Below are 17,119 nucleotides of genomic sequence, written 5' to 3'. Positions count from 1 at the left end.
CAGAAAGATAAAAAGTAAAAGGAATGAGAGAGAGGATGGGGAAATGCATTTTTACACACTGCTGGGGGAATGTAAATTCATGTACCTCACTGGAGGACAATTTGGAATATTTATAAAGTTTTTAAGAGGAAGATCGTGTTGGCTGGGCGCAGTGGCTCATGCCCGTAATCCCAGCACTTTGGGAAGCCAAGGCAGATGGATCGCTTGAGCCCAGGAGTTCAAGACCAGCCTGGGCAACATGGCAAACCCCATCTCTACTAAAAATACAAAAAAGTAGCTAGGCATGGTGGTGCATGCCTGTAGTCCCAGCTACTCTGGAGGCTGAGGTGAGAGGATCACTTGAGCCCAGGAGGTCGAGGCTGCAGTGAGTCAAGATCACACCACTGCACGCTAGTCTGGGCAACAAAAGCGAGACCCTGTCTTAAAAAAAAAAAAAGGAGGATATTATTAAATCCAGGGATTTTACTTCTAGGAATTTTTCATAAGGAAACAAAGAAATTAGACAAGGTATATATATCTGAATGTTTAATACAGCAGTATTTATAATAGCAAAAAGCCTAGAAGTTTTGTAAAATTTTGGTATATTTTTACAATAGAATACTATGATCATTAAACGTGTGTGTGTATATGTATATATGACATAAAAAATAGCAAAATAATATATATGACAGAATAATAGCAAAAAGCCTAGGAGTTTTGTTAAATTTTGGTATATTTTTAAAATAAAATACTATGATCATTAAACATGTATATATATGTCATATATGACATAGAAAAATTTTTTTCTTTTTTATTTATTATTATTATTTTTTATAGAGACAAGGTCTTACTATGTTGCCCGGGTGGTCTTGAATTCCTGAGTTCAAGTGATCCTCCCACCTCGGCCTCCCAAAGTGCTAAGATTACAGTTGTGAACCACCACACCTGGCCAGAAAAATGTTTTGAATATTGTGTTCAGTGAAAAATGACAGAACTGTTTATAGGAGGTGATTTTTTTGTAAAAAGATTTTTAGCATGTTTATGATTAGATAAAAGTCTGGAAAGATATACACAAAACATTAACAGTGGTGAGATTATGGAATGTTTACATTTTCATCTTTCTGTGAATATGTATTTGTACTTTTGGCAAATAATGTGGGCTATTTGAGTAATACAAATTTGCTATAGTCAATAATATTGAACTGTATACTTGAAATTTGCTGAGAGTAGGTTCTAACTGTTCTCACCACATACACACACAAAGTTGACTATGTGAGGTGACAGATGCGTTAACTAACTTGATTGTGGTAATCGTTTCAGTATATACGTAAAGCAAATCATCATGTGGTGTACTTTAAATATATACAGTTTTATTAGTCAATTATGCGTCAATAAAGCTGGAAAAAATAATTGGTCACATGCAATGAAAATATCGATGTTTTCATTTTTCTTTTCCAAATAAGAGAACTCACAAAATTCTAGTATTTTAAAGCTGAAAGCTTTTAAAAAAGGACATTTAAACTCATTATTTTATAAATAAATGTACTGAAGCCCGGGGAAGTTAGCTGAGTTGCGTGGAGGTGTCCCCCCAGGCCATGTCTTAATTGGACGAGTCAGCATTTGAACCCAGATCAGCAGTTCATTGCTTGTTCCAAAGCAACGTGGCACCTCCGAAGAACTAAAAGGGGCCTAACCACGGAAGTGTTGCCAGCAGTTCTATGTGGCTTATGCAGCCTGGTGTGTGGGCACAGCCATTCACTGGCTGTCAGTAGATCTTGAAAATAGCCCAGGCCATAGCCCACCGAACAGCTGAAAGAAAACAGAGCATGAAAAATGCCTTGCCCAGCTGCCTGACAAGCTGTATTTTCTCATTTGGCAAGTGAAGTCCTCTCCAGAAAATGGTATATGATAAAGAACTTCCTTTTCCAGGGGTTCAATGACATCTTTCATGAGGAAGACTCTAAGGCAATAAACTAGATGCCAAGTATAATTAAGCAGGCCCCACAGCCAGGAGGAGAAAAATTGGACCAGCCTCCATTCAGAGCAGGTTGGATTAAATTAATAGATCAGCTGAAATTAATAAAAGGGCAAAGTAACTAGAGATTCTTCCTCATATGTGCTGCCCTTGCCATGAGGTTAGTTTGGGATGACATCGGAGCGGCCTCACTAGTTCAGCTTTGGGGTCTGGGTGACATGCTGCATGGATTCCTGTATCTTTACACCTGCATAGGAAACTGTTAGCCTGAGTGCAGGTGAAGCCCTTAGGCTGCCCCCTCTCCTTCCCTCCACCCAGCTTCCACCTTTATTATTACTCCTAGCTGCCCTTATGCTTCCTCCAGTGACTTGGACCAAAACCCAATTAAAAGTTAAAATTATTTTTTTTCTGGTCTGGCAAAAGGCCATCTTACCATCTTTGGGCTGGTTAGAGGAATATTTTCAGTTCCTTAACAATATACCCTCAGTTATTGAGCTAATCTGATAGCTGTATTATTTTCCTAAACTGTTTTTTATTTTATTTAATTTTTTTTAACTTTTCCTTCAATTGATCTCTTCTCCTTGCTTTCGAGGGGGGCCCTGGACTAGGAGTACCCAAGTGATTATATGTTTGGGGAATTTACCCAAATGGTGAATTCTAGTTGCATTCGTTTGGATTAGGTTAGGCCACATATAACAGAAGAATGCATAATATCTGTCTTAAATTGAGAACAATTTGTCATCTGCAAGTAGACCTTCTAGGTGTGGTGTTAGAGCAGTTTTTCTGTGTCAACAAAATCTTAGCCTGCTATACTTTTAATCTGCTATCTTCAGCAAAGTGGCTTTTCTTCTCAAGGTCATCTCATGATCCAAGATAGCTGGGAGAGCTCCAGCCGTCTCAAAACATTCCTGGCAGCAGGAAGGAGGAAGAGCAGAAATTACATTAAAACAGATTGTAATGGAGAGTTTCTAGCCTGGGAGGCATCCTGTCTTCTTCAAGTGACTTTGACCCTGCCTACTCTAATCCAGAATGTATTTCTCTTGCATTTTAACCTTTGAAAAGTCGACATTTCCTTCATTTCCCATTCTTGGTAGAGCATCTTATTGTGGCCCCTAAGTAATTGTAATCGGGTCAATCTCAGAATCCCACCTGCCTTTCTCTGGGTATCAGGCCAGAATTCCTGCAATTCATCCTAAAGCATCTCAAACAGCTCAGAACTGCCAGTGCAAAACAAAAAATTCCTGAAGAAGTAGAATGTTATTCTTTCTCTCTCTTCTTAGAGCCCTGACTCTACTGATAGAGACTCTTACAGATGGAGAGGCAACTTTCCCTGTCCCCATACTTAACATTATAAAGAACTTCCCTCTATGTAATCTAAATTTCTGAAATATAACTCAAATCCATTTTATGCTTTCTCATCATTGGAAATTGAGACCAATTAGCCATCTTATACTTATTTTTCAGAAGAAAAGATAGTACTTTGGTTAACAGGTAGGTAGGTTGTATATATTTAGATTTTTCCTTTTAAGGAGAGAGTTGCAAGGAATTTCAGTGTTTTAAAATATTGCTTAACAAGCAAGAGAACATGTTGAAGATACAGTGGTCTGTAAGCATTGTATTCCCATAGCTCAAAAGCTCTTGCAACCATTTGTGAAAGTCAGGGTCTGATCTTACAGTTGTGACATTTAGACAGGGATAGATTGCCTGCTTCAGGGTTATGCCCAATACAGCTTATCTGGGAATCTGAGACAGATGTTCTATGACCAATCTTGTCTGTGATGAGAATTCAAATTCCCCTATATCTGCAGCAACGCTTTGTACACCTCAGATTTTGATTTTTTTAAAAATCCTTAGGAACAAATTTTAAAAAACAACAAAGGATGCACCATGCTGTAGTGAAAGGATATGATCTTTTTTTTTTCTTTCTTTTCAGGATACCAGAAGCAAAAAAAACCAAAAACGGTATGATCTTTAGAGCAAAGAGACCTGGATTCAAATCCTAGTTCTGTCACTTCCTGGCTGTATGGATTTAAGTAAGTCACTTAATTTTCCTGAGTTTCAGTTTCTCCATCTGCAAAATGATGTCAGTCATACCTCCCCTTTTGAAAATAATCTGGGAGGAATATTGCATTAAAGTGGTGGATGATATAAACTGCTGACTACACTGACTATAAATATCTGAGAATGGTGTTTGGGTTTTGGACTCTAAAACTAGGGACAGGGTAGGTTGCATGAGGAATGTAAACTGTGTCTCAAGGGACAAGCTGGTCAAATCTAGAAGACTTCAAGGTATCCTGAGGGGGAAAGAGAAAAGTGCCAAAATAAATCTATAAAACTAGTTTCTCTGAAAGGCATCAGGAACTTGTTTTGTTTTTACTGTTTTTGGGGAATGGGGGACAGAGTCTCGCTCTGTTGTCCAGGTTGGAGGGCAGTGGCACAATCTTGGCTCACTGCAACTTCTGCCTCCTACGTTCAAGTGATTCTCCTGTCTCAGCCCCCTGAGTAGTTGGGATTACAAGTGCACACCACCATGCCCAGCTAATTTTTGTATTTTTAGCAGAGACAGGGTTTCACCACGTTGCCCAGGCTAGTCTGAAACTCCTAACCTCAAGCGATCCACCTGCTTCAGCCTCCCAATTTACTTTCTTTTTCAAATTTTTTTTAATTTTTAACTTTTTTTTTCTCATTTAGAACTTCTTTGTCAAGGAGAATTCCCTTTAGACAGGAAAGAAAAGATGAGGCAGGAGAGAACTGGAGCTCAAATAGGAGAGAAAGGTGTATTGAGCACACCTGGAATAGTGGTTCTTCATCCTGCTGCACCTGAGTATCATCTGGGAGCTTAAAACTATCCAGGCTTCAGCCTCAGCCACAGAGATTCTAAGTCTGTGGGCTCTGGATATTAGATTTTTTAAAACCATACACACAAACCCTCTGTGAATGGCTTCTCACCTTGGTGGACATTAGAATTATCTGGAGTGCTTAAAACATGAATATACTGCTGGGGCTTCACCCCAGAGAAGTTGATTTAATTGTCCTGTTGACGGGTCCAGGCCCTGGTGGTTTTAAATTTGTCTCAGGTGATTCTAATGTGCGGCCAGGGTTGCAGTCCACTGACCTACGTGCTCTAAATCAGCTTGAGTGATCTGACCTGGATGAATTCCAGAGTATTGAAAACACATGCAAATGAAATTACTGAACTCCTTTGATTGTCTTTAAGGAATTGTGAGGAATGTGTTGGAGGAATTTAAGGGGTGATTTTAGAAAGAGTTGAGATGGGCAGATCTCCAAAAAAAAATCTCAATTTTCAAAAAGTCAAAAGAAGAAGGTCCTCTAATCTGTACTTCTGGCAGCAAGCCCAGCCAATATTTCCTTTTATTAAAATTATGGTTTATCAGTAGTGATCAATATGAACTTGCACAAGTTCAGCACGAAAAGACACATCAAACTGCCTACATTGGCTATTTCAACAGGGTTGCCTGACATTTAGATAAGGGGCATGTGTGTGTAAGTTCATTATATTTTAGAAGGCATAGAGACACAGAGAGAGGAATGAAAACCAAGAAAACCAGCGCATCTGAACTTTACTGTGCAGTGAATCCCCTGGGCATCTTGTTAAAATACAGATTCGTATTCTGTAGGTTTGTGATGGGGGCTGTGAATGTATTTTAGCAAACTGCCAGGTGCTGCCAATTATGCTGGTTCACAGGCCACAATTTGAGTGGCAAGGGTGTGGACTGCACAGTAGTACAGTTGGGGGGGTTAGTAAGCAACTGAACAGTGATAGGAAATGAATACTGGTTAATGGGTCAGTGTTATTCTGGAAGATTTCTTTTTCTTTTTCCTCTTTCTTTCAAGTTGGGGTCTTGCTCTGTCATCCAAGCTGGAGTGCGGTGGTGTGGTCATAGCTCACTGCAGCCTCCAACTCCTGGACTCAAGTGATCCTCCCATCTCACCCTCCCAAGTAGCTAGGACTGCAAGTGAGCACCACTGTGCCTGGCTAATTTTTTTTAAGAGAGGTGGGTCTCACTGTGCTACCCAAGCTGGTCTTGAACTCCTAGCTTCAAGCCATCCTCCCGCCTCAGCCTTTCAAAGTGTTAGGATTGTAGTGTGAGCCACCACTCCCAGCCCTGGGGGAAAGATTTCGATGCTTGGGGTTTAGTTTTGTTTTGTCTAAGAATATTAGCAGTGGCTTTGACATTCACGGTATCCTTATCAAATTTTCAGATGACATAGAACTGGAAGAGAATTAATGACAGAATCAGCATCCAAATACGTTTTTTCTGTGAGCCAGCAGGAATAAATGATCCATGTCACATTCTTTTAGAAGCTCTTTTCTAACTGGCCATATAACTTAATAGCTGAGTGGTTGGTCATAGGCAAATCAGTTAACCTCTTGGACTCCCAGTCCCCTCATCTTTACAATGAATGGAATTATTAGTTAGAATTCTGTTAGTTGCATGTAACAGAACACTTGAATAGTTTAAGGGAAAAAAAAGGAATTTATTGGCTTCTTTGGGCATAGTTGGATCTGGTAGAGAAAACTTATTATAAAAGTTATATTATAAAATGATTTAGCTTTCTCTCTTTCTTTCGCCAACTCTTTGTTCTGCAGGACTTCCCTTGTCTTCAGGCTGCCTCAGGCTTTCTCATGTCATGAGGAAGAGGGCATTTGGCAACCTCAGCTTGCTAGCTTAACAAGGCGTAACTATCATAGAAAACACTCAAGTCTTGCAGGGATCACATATCCTCTCTGCACCATCGCTGAGGCCAGAGGGATGGTGTACTGTAATTGGTTCAGCCTGGATCATTTGCCAACCACTGAGGATGGAAGGGACAGGACACCATCACAGACACTCCACTCCACCACGTTGAGTAGGGAAAAGATAGTTCCCCTGAGAAAACAGTGGTGAACAACTCGACGTGTCAAGCAAATATCCAGCAAATAACTCACACCGAAACATCACATAATGATTAGGGCATGTTCTTCTTCTTCTTCTTTTCTTTTTTCAATTTTAGTCTCAGAAGGTACATGTGCAGATTTGTTACATGGATATGTTGCATGATGTTGGGGTCTGGGCTGCGAATTAATATCACCCAAATAGTGACCATAGTACCCAATGGGTAGGTTTTTAACCCATACTCCTCCCCCGTCCTCCCTCCTCACTTTTGGAGTCCCCAGTGTCTATTGTTGCCATTCTAATGTCCATGTGTATGCAGTGTTTAGCTCTCACTTATAAATGGGAATATGCAGTATTTGGTTTTCTGTTTCTATGTTAATTTACTTAGGATAATGGCCTCCAGCTACATCCACGTTGCTGCAAAGAGCCTGATTTTGTTCTTTTTTGTGGCTGCATAGTATTTCATGGTATATATGTACCTTTTTTTTTTTAATCCATTCCACTGTTGATGGGCACCTGGGTTGATTCCATGTCTTTGCAATTGTGAACAGTTCTGCAATGAACATGCGAGTGCTGGTGTCTTTTTGGTAGAATGATTTATTTTCCTTTGGGCATATACCCAGTAATGAGGTTGCTGCATTGAATGGTAATTCTATTCTTAATTCTTTGAGAAATCTCCAAACTGCTTTCCACAGGGGCTGAACTAATTTACAATTCCACTAACAGCATATAAGTGTTCCCTTTTCTCTGAAACTTGGCAACATCTGTTATTTTTTGACTTTTAAATAATAGCCATCCTGACTGGTGTGAGATGGTATCTCATTGTGGTTTTGATTTGCATTTCTCTGATGATTAGTGATGCTGAGCATTTTTTCACATTACTTGGCCAGTTGTCTGTCTTCTTTTGAGAATAGGGCACATTCTTTACAATGCAACGCTGCAGGCAGTCAGAGTTGGCATGAGATGAGTCAGGTTTGCTCTTCCTGGACTAGATGGTCTCTAATATACTGTTTTGTAAGACTCCAAAGCTGTGCTTGTGTGTAACATACCATCCAGTAGCAAGACTTTTCCAGAGACAATTTCTTCAGCTTTGAGATTCGATAGAGTAGATATTTAGGTGGTTGGGTTACCCTCAGATCACACCTAACCTCCTAAGAGAGAGGCAGGTCTTAGTAGAGGAGCGGCATTTCATCAGGAGGACTTCCCACCTTGCACCCTTCTGGAAGAGTTCCTGCCCATTCTGCTGAGGATCCCATTCCCAGCCCCTAAATCTCTAGGCCACTGGCCAGGGGCCTCCATGCAGAGGTGAGTCAGTGCCTCTGATTGGCATTGGTTGGCCTAGAAAGATGACCCGAACTTCTCAGAAGCTGTTTTGAGAATTAGAAATAAAAGACACAGAGATACTCCAGTGATCTGTGGGTACTGTGATGTACGGGCCTGCAGAAATGGAGCATAGGGTGGGCTTTGTTTAAGTAAAAAAGGAAGCTGCTGAGAGTGAAAAAAGAATGTGGTGGGTGCACGGGGAGAAACAGACATAGAACGAGACCAGTGGAGTTAGGAAGGAGAGAGAGAAAGAGACAGAGCTGTGGCTACCTTATGTCCTCAGCCACATAAGCCATGGGCTATGCCCATGAACTGGCTACTCCTGGAGCTTATCTGTGTCATTTGCAGGCTTGGGCCCTGCTAGTTGGGAGGAAATGTCACTTTTCCTGTGGGTGACCCGAGGGATGGGGGTCCCCGAGGCTGAAGATCTCCTAAGAGGTACATGACAGACTTGAGGTGGGAGCCAGGTGGGGGTAGCACTGTTGGTGCCAGGCAGCCTGAGAATGCAGTAGAGCTCGGGGACTTCAGGAATGAGGGAGCTGTGGAAGCTGGGCAGGGTGGAGTCAGGATGAGAGGGAAGGGGAAGAGCTCTTCTGAGTCATAGAAGAGGAGAGTAGGAGAGTGAAGAGCTTCTAGCACTGGCAAAAAAGAAAATTGGGAGCTCCACACCAGATGCAGTGATAATGAGATCTTCCTAATGTTCTGGAATTAAGGTAAATGCTGCCGTTCTAAAACGGGCTGAAAAACACATTATGTGGAATCTGTGAGTGGACAGAGAGTGGTGGAATGGCCTGGGAGAGCTGGTGCTTGTGATTCTTGGCCACTGGCGGGACAGCTCATCCACAGTCCTTTCACTGTTTGGCCTCTGACAGCCTCACCACCTGGGCTCAGGTGCCTTCCTCATTAGTTGAGCATCTACCTGTCCTACAGATTTCCTTGAAGAGCTGATAATACCCCAAAAGAGCATTCAGCTTACTGTAAGTGAGGAAATAGAATCTAGGTTTCCTGGCCTAGTGTTTATGTGTTGGGCCATTATTTAGGAGTCTGGTCGTAACTAATAGAAACTACTTTATGTACAATATGTATTGAGAGTCTCCTATATACTTGGCCCTGAACTTAGAATGGAAAGACAGATATAAACAAGAAAACCCCTAACCAAAGAAATGTGTAATTATAAGTTATAGTAAAATTATGAAGAATAAGAACAAGATGCTGTGAGGGAATAGAGGGGTTGTGGTGGAAGGACAGGCTTTAGAGTGGGCTTTAGAGGTAAGACGTCTCTGAAGCATTGGCATTTAAGCTGAGGCTAAAAGATGAGAAAGTGCTGTTTTGGAGGGGATTTCTGGTCATAAGGATGCCTGTGTGAGGCTGTAAGGGGGAAGGCACATGATCAGAAAATAGTGAGCAGAGAGTGTGGGGGCCAGAAATGATGACTGAAAGGCTGCCCAAGGACCATGTGGGGTCTTGAAGGCTGCTGCATAACAAATTGTCCCAAAACTTAGTGGCTTAAAACAATAAACAGGCTGGGTGTGGTGGCTCATGCCTGTAATCTCAGTACTTTGGGAGGCTGAGGCAGGTGGATCACCTGAGGTTGGGAGTTCGAGACCAGCCTGGCCAACATGGCGAAATCCCATCTCTACTAAAAATACAAAAATTGGCTGGGTGTGGTGGTGGGTGCCTGTAATCCCAGCTACTTGGGAGGCTAAAGCAGGAGAATTGCTTGAGCCCAGGAGGCGGAGGTTGCAGTGAGCTGAGATTGCGCCATTGCACTCCAGCCTGGGCGACAGAGCGAGACTCTGTCTCAAACAACAACAACAACAACAACAACAAAACAAACCCAATAAACAATTATTATCCTTGCAGTTTCTATGGGCCAGGAACCTGGGGGAGCTTAGCTGGATGGTGCTGCTTGGATGGTGCTCTTGGAATCTCATGAGGGTTTAGTCTCAATGTTGACCATGGCTGCAGTCATTGAGAGGCATGATGGGGCTGGAGGACCCACTTCCAAGGTGGCTCACGCCATGGCTGGGAAGAACAGCTGGTAGATGTGCAGGGCCTCCTTCCTTCTCGACTTGGGCCTCTCCACAGGCTGCTTGACTGTCCTCAAGACATGGCTGCTGGACTGCCCCAGAGTAAGTGATGTGCAATGGAACAAGGTGGAGTGGCAATGCGTTTTATGATTTGACCTTGGAAGTCACACATGGTCAGTTCCACCCCAGTGTAGTTCTTAGAAGTGAGTCACTAACTCTAGCCCACGTTCAAAGGGAGACAAATTAGCCTTCAACATTGGAAGGGAGGAGTGTCAAAGAATGTGTGGATATATTTTAAAGACATCATGTGGGCCATGAGAAGAGGCCAGTTTTAGCAGAATTGAGGGCTTTGTCATAAGGCTACAGGGGGTGTTCATGGAATCTGATGGCAGCACAAAGTGAAGCTGAGCTTCAGCAAGGGCTGGACCCAGGGACTGGGATATGGTCAGAACACTGCACCTTAAAGATATAAGAGTGATACAATGGACTGTGGAGACTCGGGGGGGAAAGAGTCAGAAGGGGTAGAGGGATAAAAGGTTACAAATTTGGCTCAGTGTACACTGCTCAGGTGATGGGTGCACCAAAATCTCACAAATCACCACTAAAGAACTCACTCATGTAACCAAACACCCATTCCCCCAAAACCTATGGAAATAAATAAATAAATAAATAAATAAAGGCAAAAAAAACCCAAAACCCAAAAAACCAAGGCTGCACTGTTGATCTCTTGTCCTCTCTACCTGTTTCCTTCATTCTCCTTTCTCTTCAGATTGGCTTTCTTGCTTCTCCTGCCCACCTGGCAGCATGTGATATCCAGCCCTCACCCCCACCCCTTGCTCCTAAGCTTGTAAAACATACATAGACCAACTGAGTTCTTGGTCCCAATTCCAAATTCCTGGGACAAAGAATTGGATTGACCCAACTTTGATTAGATGGTCCCCTCAGGTCCAGTTGGCTGTGGCCAGGGCAGTGGAGATGTGTAGTATAAACATAGCTGTCAATGGCCCTCCTCTGTGGAACTGGATAAGGAGGGAAGTTTCCTGAGGAGGGAGAGCTGAGCAGCACCCAAATGTGTCTACTTCAGCCTTTCTGTCAGTCTTGTCACTTTGTCATTTCATCCCACATAGGCAAGTTTTTCTTTCTTTCCTTTTCTCTTTCTCTCCTTCCTTCCTTGCTCCCTTTCTCCCTTCCTCCTTCCCCTCCCCTCCCTTCCCCTCCCTTCCCCTTCCCTTCCCTTCCCCTTCCCTTCCCTTCCCCTCCCCTTTCCCTTCCCTTCCCCTTCCCCTTCCCCTCCCCTTCCTTTCCTTCCTTCCTTCTTTCTTTCCTTCCTTCTTTCTTTCCTTCCTTCCTTCCTTCCTTCCTTCCTTCCTTCCTTCCTTCCTTCCTTCCTTCTTTCCTTTCTTCTCTTTCTTTTCTTTCTTCCTTTCTTTGACAGGGTCTTGCTCTGTCATCCGGAGTGCAGTGGAACAATCATGGCTCACTGTAGCCTCAACCTCCTGGGCTCAAGCAATCTTCCTGCCTCAGCTTCCCAAGTAGCTGGGACTCCAGGTGCATACCACCACACCCAGCTAATTTATTTTTTGTAGAAATGGGGTCTCACTGTGTTGCCCAGGCTGATCTTGAACTCTTGGCTTCAAGCAATCCTCCCACTTTGAGCCCCCAAAGTGCTGAGATTACAGGTGTGAGCCACCATACCCAGCTGGTGATAGATTTTCTGTAGGTTGTATTGCCATCAGTTGGAGTTTTCTAGAAGTAAAAGAGATTCTGAGTATTGGAATTTCCAAAATGTAGTAGGTCTTGCTCATTAAAATGGCCCCAAGAAAGCACTCATGAAGCATTTTATGGGGTGCTTTTGGAGACTACTAAATAAAATGGTTTAGTTATAAAATAGCTGGAGTTGATCCATTGAACAAAAATATAAGACGGCTATTTCACTGAGCTGGCTAGTGTAAGTCTTACTAAAATTAGAAACTAGAGCCCAATACTAGTAGTGAGACAGACCATACACAAATACCTTAATAAACATATTACAGTGGTTCCTAGGGAACTTACCAGTGAAAGGCAGGAGCTTTTATTTTGGAGTCACTGCTGCAGAAAATGAGGGCATCAAAGACTAAGCCCCATTGCCGTCGCTGTGGTTGTTTTCAGACAGGGACGTCCGTTTTTCTAGCAGGGAAATCTAGATGGTGGGCAGTTTCACCAGCTATACACGTAGTTAAGGAAGATAACTTGACAAGGTACAGCCTGGGACACAGATTTCAGAAGCTACTTGGCCCTCCCCAAATGCCTTCCCCCACCCACTGGCTGAGGTACTTTAAGATGGGATGAAAATCTTATTCACTGCCTAGCGGTAATTTTACAGAGCAGGGATCACTGGGAAAGGTAACACATGGGCAGGCATGAGGCACTGTCATAAAAGCAGGCTTTGCTCAGACGTGGACTGCACATCTAAAGGTGACTGTCAGAAGAGGGACGTGGGGAAAAAGAAAAGAGGTTAGTGGGATGGAAAGCAAACGGCAAATGCCTAACACTTCAGCTTGGGGTCTGTTCTGGAGGAAAAAAATATTTTTGTACACCAAAAAATGTCTGAAGACAGTTTACTATGGTTTAGCTTAAAAGGGAAAAATATAGAGGGGAAATACTGCTTTCAAGTACTTAAATGTAAGAAAGATTTTAATGGGCTTTATCTATAGAAAATAAAGATTTTCTGAGAAGCAAGCTATAGTAATAAATTCTAGTCCAGGGTCAGGTTACTGAAGGGAAGTGGAAGTGGGTTTGGGCACTATATTCAAGAAGTTTGGAAGGGAGGATAGAGTTAGGTTTGTTTTGAATAAGGTGAACCTGACTTAGTTTGAGTCGTCTTTGCAGCCTATTGTACTTTTATATACTAAACAAAATCTCAGAAATCTTCCCTTTATTTTCACCTGCTCTAATACCATTCATGGGCCAAGGCAATCCATCTAATTAAGTATGCTTGCATAGGCAGGTGTTCCCACTAGAGAAATAAAAATCAATGGAAGATTGTGGTAATTTTCACAGCCAACAGTGTTGGCCCACATTATTGGACCGTTATATACTTGGTTTGCTGTCTGTTTATCTGTTGGTTACTTTTTTAAAAAAAATGATATCATCAAGTAATCTTCAGGACATAAAAAGGAGCTTCATTCAACTCCTCAGTAATAACAGTCATTACTGTACTCTCTAAAAACAATTGGCTAGTTACGTGCAGCTTCTAAAGAGTTGCCTAATCCAGAAAACTGCAAATTACATAGTAATGATTATTGAGGTTCTGTGGTAACTCCAGTCATCATTTCAATGTAATTGATAGAGCATGAATAACTATAAATTATGTCATATATACAACCTCTTTACAGAGAACTCACACAGTTATTTGTGGTATGCATAATAAAGCAAAATCTAAATTGAATGTTAATTTTAATAAAAATCACTTTTATACCTCATTTCCATCTGAATGGATGCCATCTGTTTTAAGGTGCTAGCAGGGAGCAAAGTAAAATTGAATTCCAAAAATACAAATATTTGTTGTTTTCCAGCTTTTCCAATTTAATGCTGAAACCATGAAAGAAACAAGAGACTTTGATATAGTATTGTTTTCCAGGGCAAGGGGTTATCAAAGACATTAACAAACGTTAATTAAGAATATTAGGATTTTTTTCCATGCTGAGCTAAGAAAGCTCTCAGATCCCAGTTTTAGTTTGCAGATTTTTTGTTATTGTCCAACTTTAGGATCATCCAGTATCAAACCGACAGACTAGAGTTTGATCACAAGTACTTCATGTAGGAGCTGAGCCCAGGAAGTACCGATGGGGCAGTGGGAGAGTGAGACCAGGAGGGGAAGGAAGTGAATGAAGTGTGTATTTCCACCGTGGTCAACAGGAGCTTAATGCCGCTGGGGAATCTGGAGACCATGAGAAACACCTCAGAGTAATCTTCACCTCATCCACCCATGGCTGGGATGTTTTGGGGCTCTAACTTTCTTTGTTTTTCTTTTCTTTTTTCTTTTTTTTTTTTTTTTGAGACAGGATCTCACTCTGTTACCCAAGCTGGAGTGCAGTGGCTCAATCTTGGCTCACTGGAACCTCCATCTCCCAGGTTCAAGTGAGTCTCCTACCTCAGCCTCCCCGGTAGCTGGGACAGGTGCCTGCCACCATGCCCTGCTAATTTTTGTATTTTTAGTAAAGACAGGGTTTTGCCATGTTTGCCAGGCTGGTCTCGGACTCCTGACCTCAGGTGATTCACCCACCTCAGCCTCCCAAAGTGCTGGGATTACAGGCGTGAGTCGCCACTACCAGCCGCTTTTTCTTTGTTTTGAGACAGAGTCTTGCTCTGTTGCCCAGGCTGGAGTTCAGTGGCATGATCCCAGCTCACTGCAACCTCTGCCTCCCAGGATCAAGCAATTCTCCTGCCTCAGCCTCCTGAATAGCTGGACTACAGGTGCACACTATCATGCCCAGTTAAACTTAAAAATTTTTTTTTGTAGAGATGGGGTCTTATTATGTTGCCTAGGCTGGTCTCAAACCCCTGGGCTCAAGCAATCCTCCCACCTCATCCTCCCAAGGTGCTGGGATTACAGGTATAAGAGAACATTTAAATTGACTATTAAACATTGCTTTTCTTAAAGGTCCTTGCCATCCTTCCCTGGGGGATTTATCCCAGCCATCCTTCTCCTCATTTGTTATGGGGTTGAGTTGAGTCTCCCCTGAAAAAGACATGTTGGAGTCCTAACTCCAGGTACCTCGGAATGGGAGCTTATTTGGAGAAAAAGGTCTTTTTAGAGACAATCAAGTTAAAATGAGGTCGTTAGGGTGGGCCCTAATCCAGTATGACTGGTATTCTTACAAGAAGGGGACATTTTGGCCGGGCATGGTGGCTCATGCCTGTAATTTCTGCACTTTGGGAGGCCAAGGCGGGTGGATCACCTGAGGTCAGGAGTTCAAGACCAGCTTGGCCAACATGATGAAACCCTGTCTCTACTAAAAATACAAAAAATTAACTGGGCATGGTGGCGGGTGCCTGTAATCCCTGCTACTCAGGAGGCTGAGGCAGGAGAATCACTTGAACCTGGGAGGTGGAGGTTGCAGTGAGCTGAGATTGTCCCACTGCACTCCAGCCTAGGCAACAAGAGCAAAACTCCATCTCAAAATTAAAAAAAAAGAAGGGGACATTTGGACACAGAGACAGACATGAATAGAGGGATTATAATAAGAAGTGACAGAGGGACAAGATAGCCATCTGTAAGTCTATAGTCCTGGAACAGATTATTCCCTCAGTGGGAACCAACTCTGCCAACACCTTGATCTTGGACTTCTAGCCTCTAGAAATGTGAGACAATACCTTTCTGTTATTGAATCCACTTTGTGATACTTCGTTACATAGCCCTAGCAAACGAATACACCATTGTACCCAGATGCCCCTCCACCAAGAGCTTTCTCTTTCACTTTCTCTCCTGTACTTCCACAACCTTGGTCTCCTGCACAGTAGAGAAAGATTCAAATTTTCTGTGATTTTGTTGTGAAAAGCAATGGAACTCTTATTAATTAACTCTTTCGGACGGGCACGGTGGCTCACGCCTGTAATCCCAGCACTTTGGGAGGCCGAGGAGGGCGGATCACGAGGTCAGGAGATCAAGACCACGGTGAAACCCTGTCTCTACTAAAAATACAAAAAAAAATTAGCCGGGCGTGGTGGCAGGCACCTGTAGTCCCAGCTACTCGGGAGGCTGAGGCAGGAGAATGGCATGAACCCGGGAGGCGGAGCTTGCAGTGAGCCGAGATTGCGCCACTGCACTCCAGCCTGGGTGACAGAGCGAGACTCCATCTCAAAAAATAAATAAATAAATAAAATTAACTCTTTCCCATCTAGGTTAATTCCTAAGGAGCCTAGTTGTTCATAACCAATCCATCCACTAGACTGTTTTTCTAAAACAAAAGAGCAGGTTTCCCTCCACTAGTTAACTTCCTTAAACTGCAGCCAGTTCTTATAATAACTGTCCCCACCTCCTGTTATATGTGGTTTTGTCATTAAATAATTGCAGCATTTTGGTCATGCTTAAATACTCCTTGTGTTTATTTTGGATATGATGTAAGCTGATTACATGTAGAAGTCTTTTATTCCTCCTGGAATGATCTCCAGGTGACTCAGAACTTCTCTGACTCTTCAGAACAGAACACTATCTGGATTCCACATCTTGAAGAGGTAATAGAAACATCTGAGCTCTCTTGGGAGAAACAACAGCTCTGTTCCTGGGATGCTTAGGAAACTTGGCTACTGTGGGGTTTCTAAAGAGATGGGGCCAGTTTTCCCTGGGCATTGATTGATAAGCTGTTGTTTAAGAAAGTCCAGCTGGGCATGGTGGCTCACACACATAACCCCAGCACTTTGGGAGGCCGAGGCAGGCGGATCGCTTGAGCTCGGGAGTTGGAGACCAGCCTGGGTAATGTAGCACAACCCCGTCTCTACAAAAAATACCAAAATTAGCTGGGTATGGTGGTACATGCATGTAGTCCCAGCTACTCAGGAGGCTGAGGAAGGAGGATTGCTTGAATCCTGGAGGTTGCAGTGAGCTGAGATCACCACTGCACTACAGCCTGGGTGACAGAGGAAAAAAAAATCCAGGAACTAATGTTTGGTAGAGATATAGGTCATCATAGACTTGGTTTCTGAAAAGACTCTGGAGTGCTACTGTGATGAAATGTTTAGCTGGTACTTACAACAAACTAAATCAGCACTGTAAAGGTGAAAGGCATGCATGTACTTTATTTCCTTCACGGATTCTGAAAGTTTGGGATAAATAAAAGAGTTATCAGTCACGTTTTAAATACACAAGAGAAGCTGGTTTTTGAAGGATTTTATCTGTGAATACTATTATTCACAGAGGCCTGGCCCATACTAAG

This window comes from Symphalangus syndactylus, chromosome 8, assembly GCF_028878055.3.
Source record: "Symphalangus syndactylus isolate Jambi chromosome 8, NHGRI_mSymSyn1-v2.1_pri, whole genome shotgun sequence".
NCBI lineage: Eukaryota > Metazoa > Chordata > Mammalia > Primates > Hylobatidae > Symphalangus > Symphalangus syndactylus.
The sequence above is the reverse complement of the archived record's forward strand: the minus strand, read 5'-3'. Positions refer to the sequence as shown.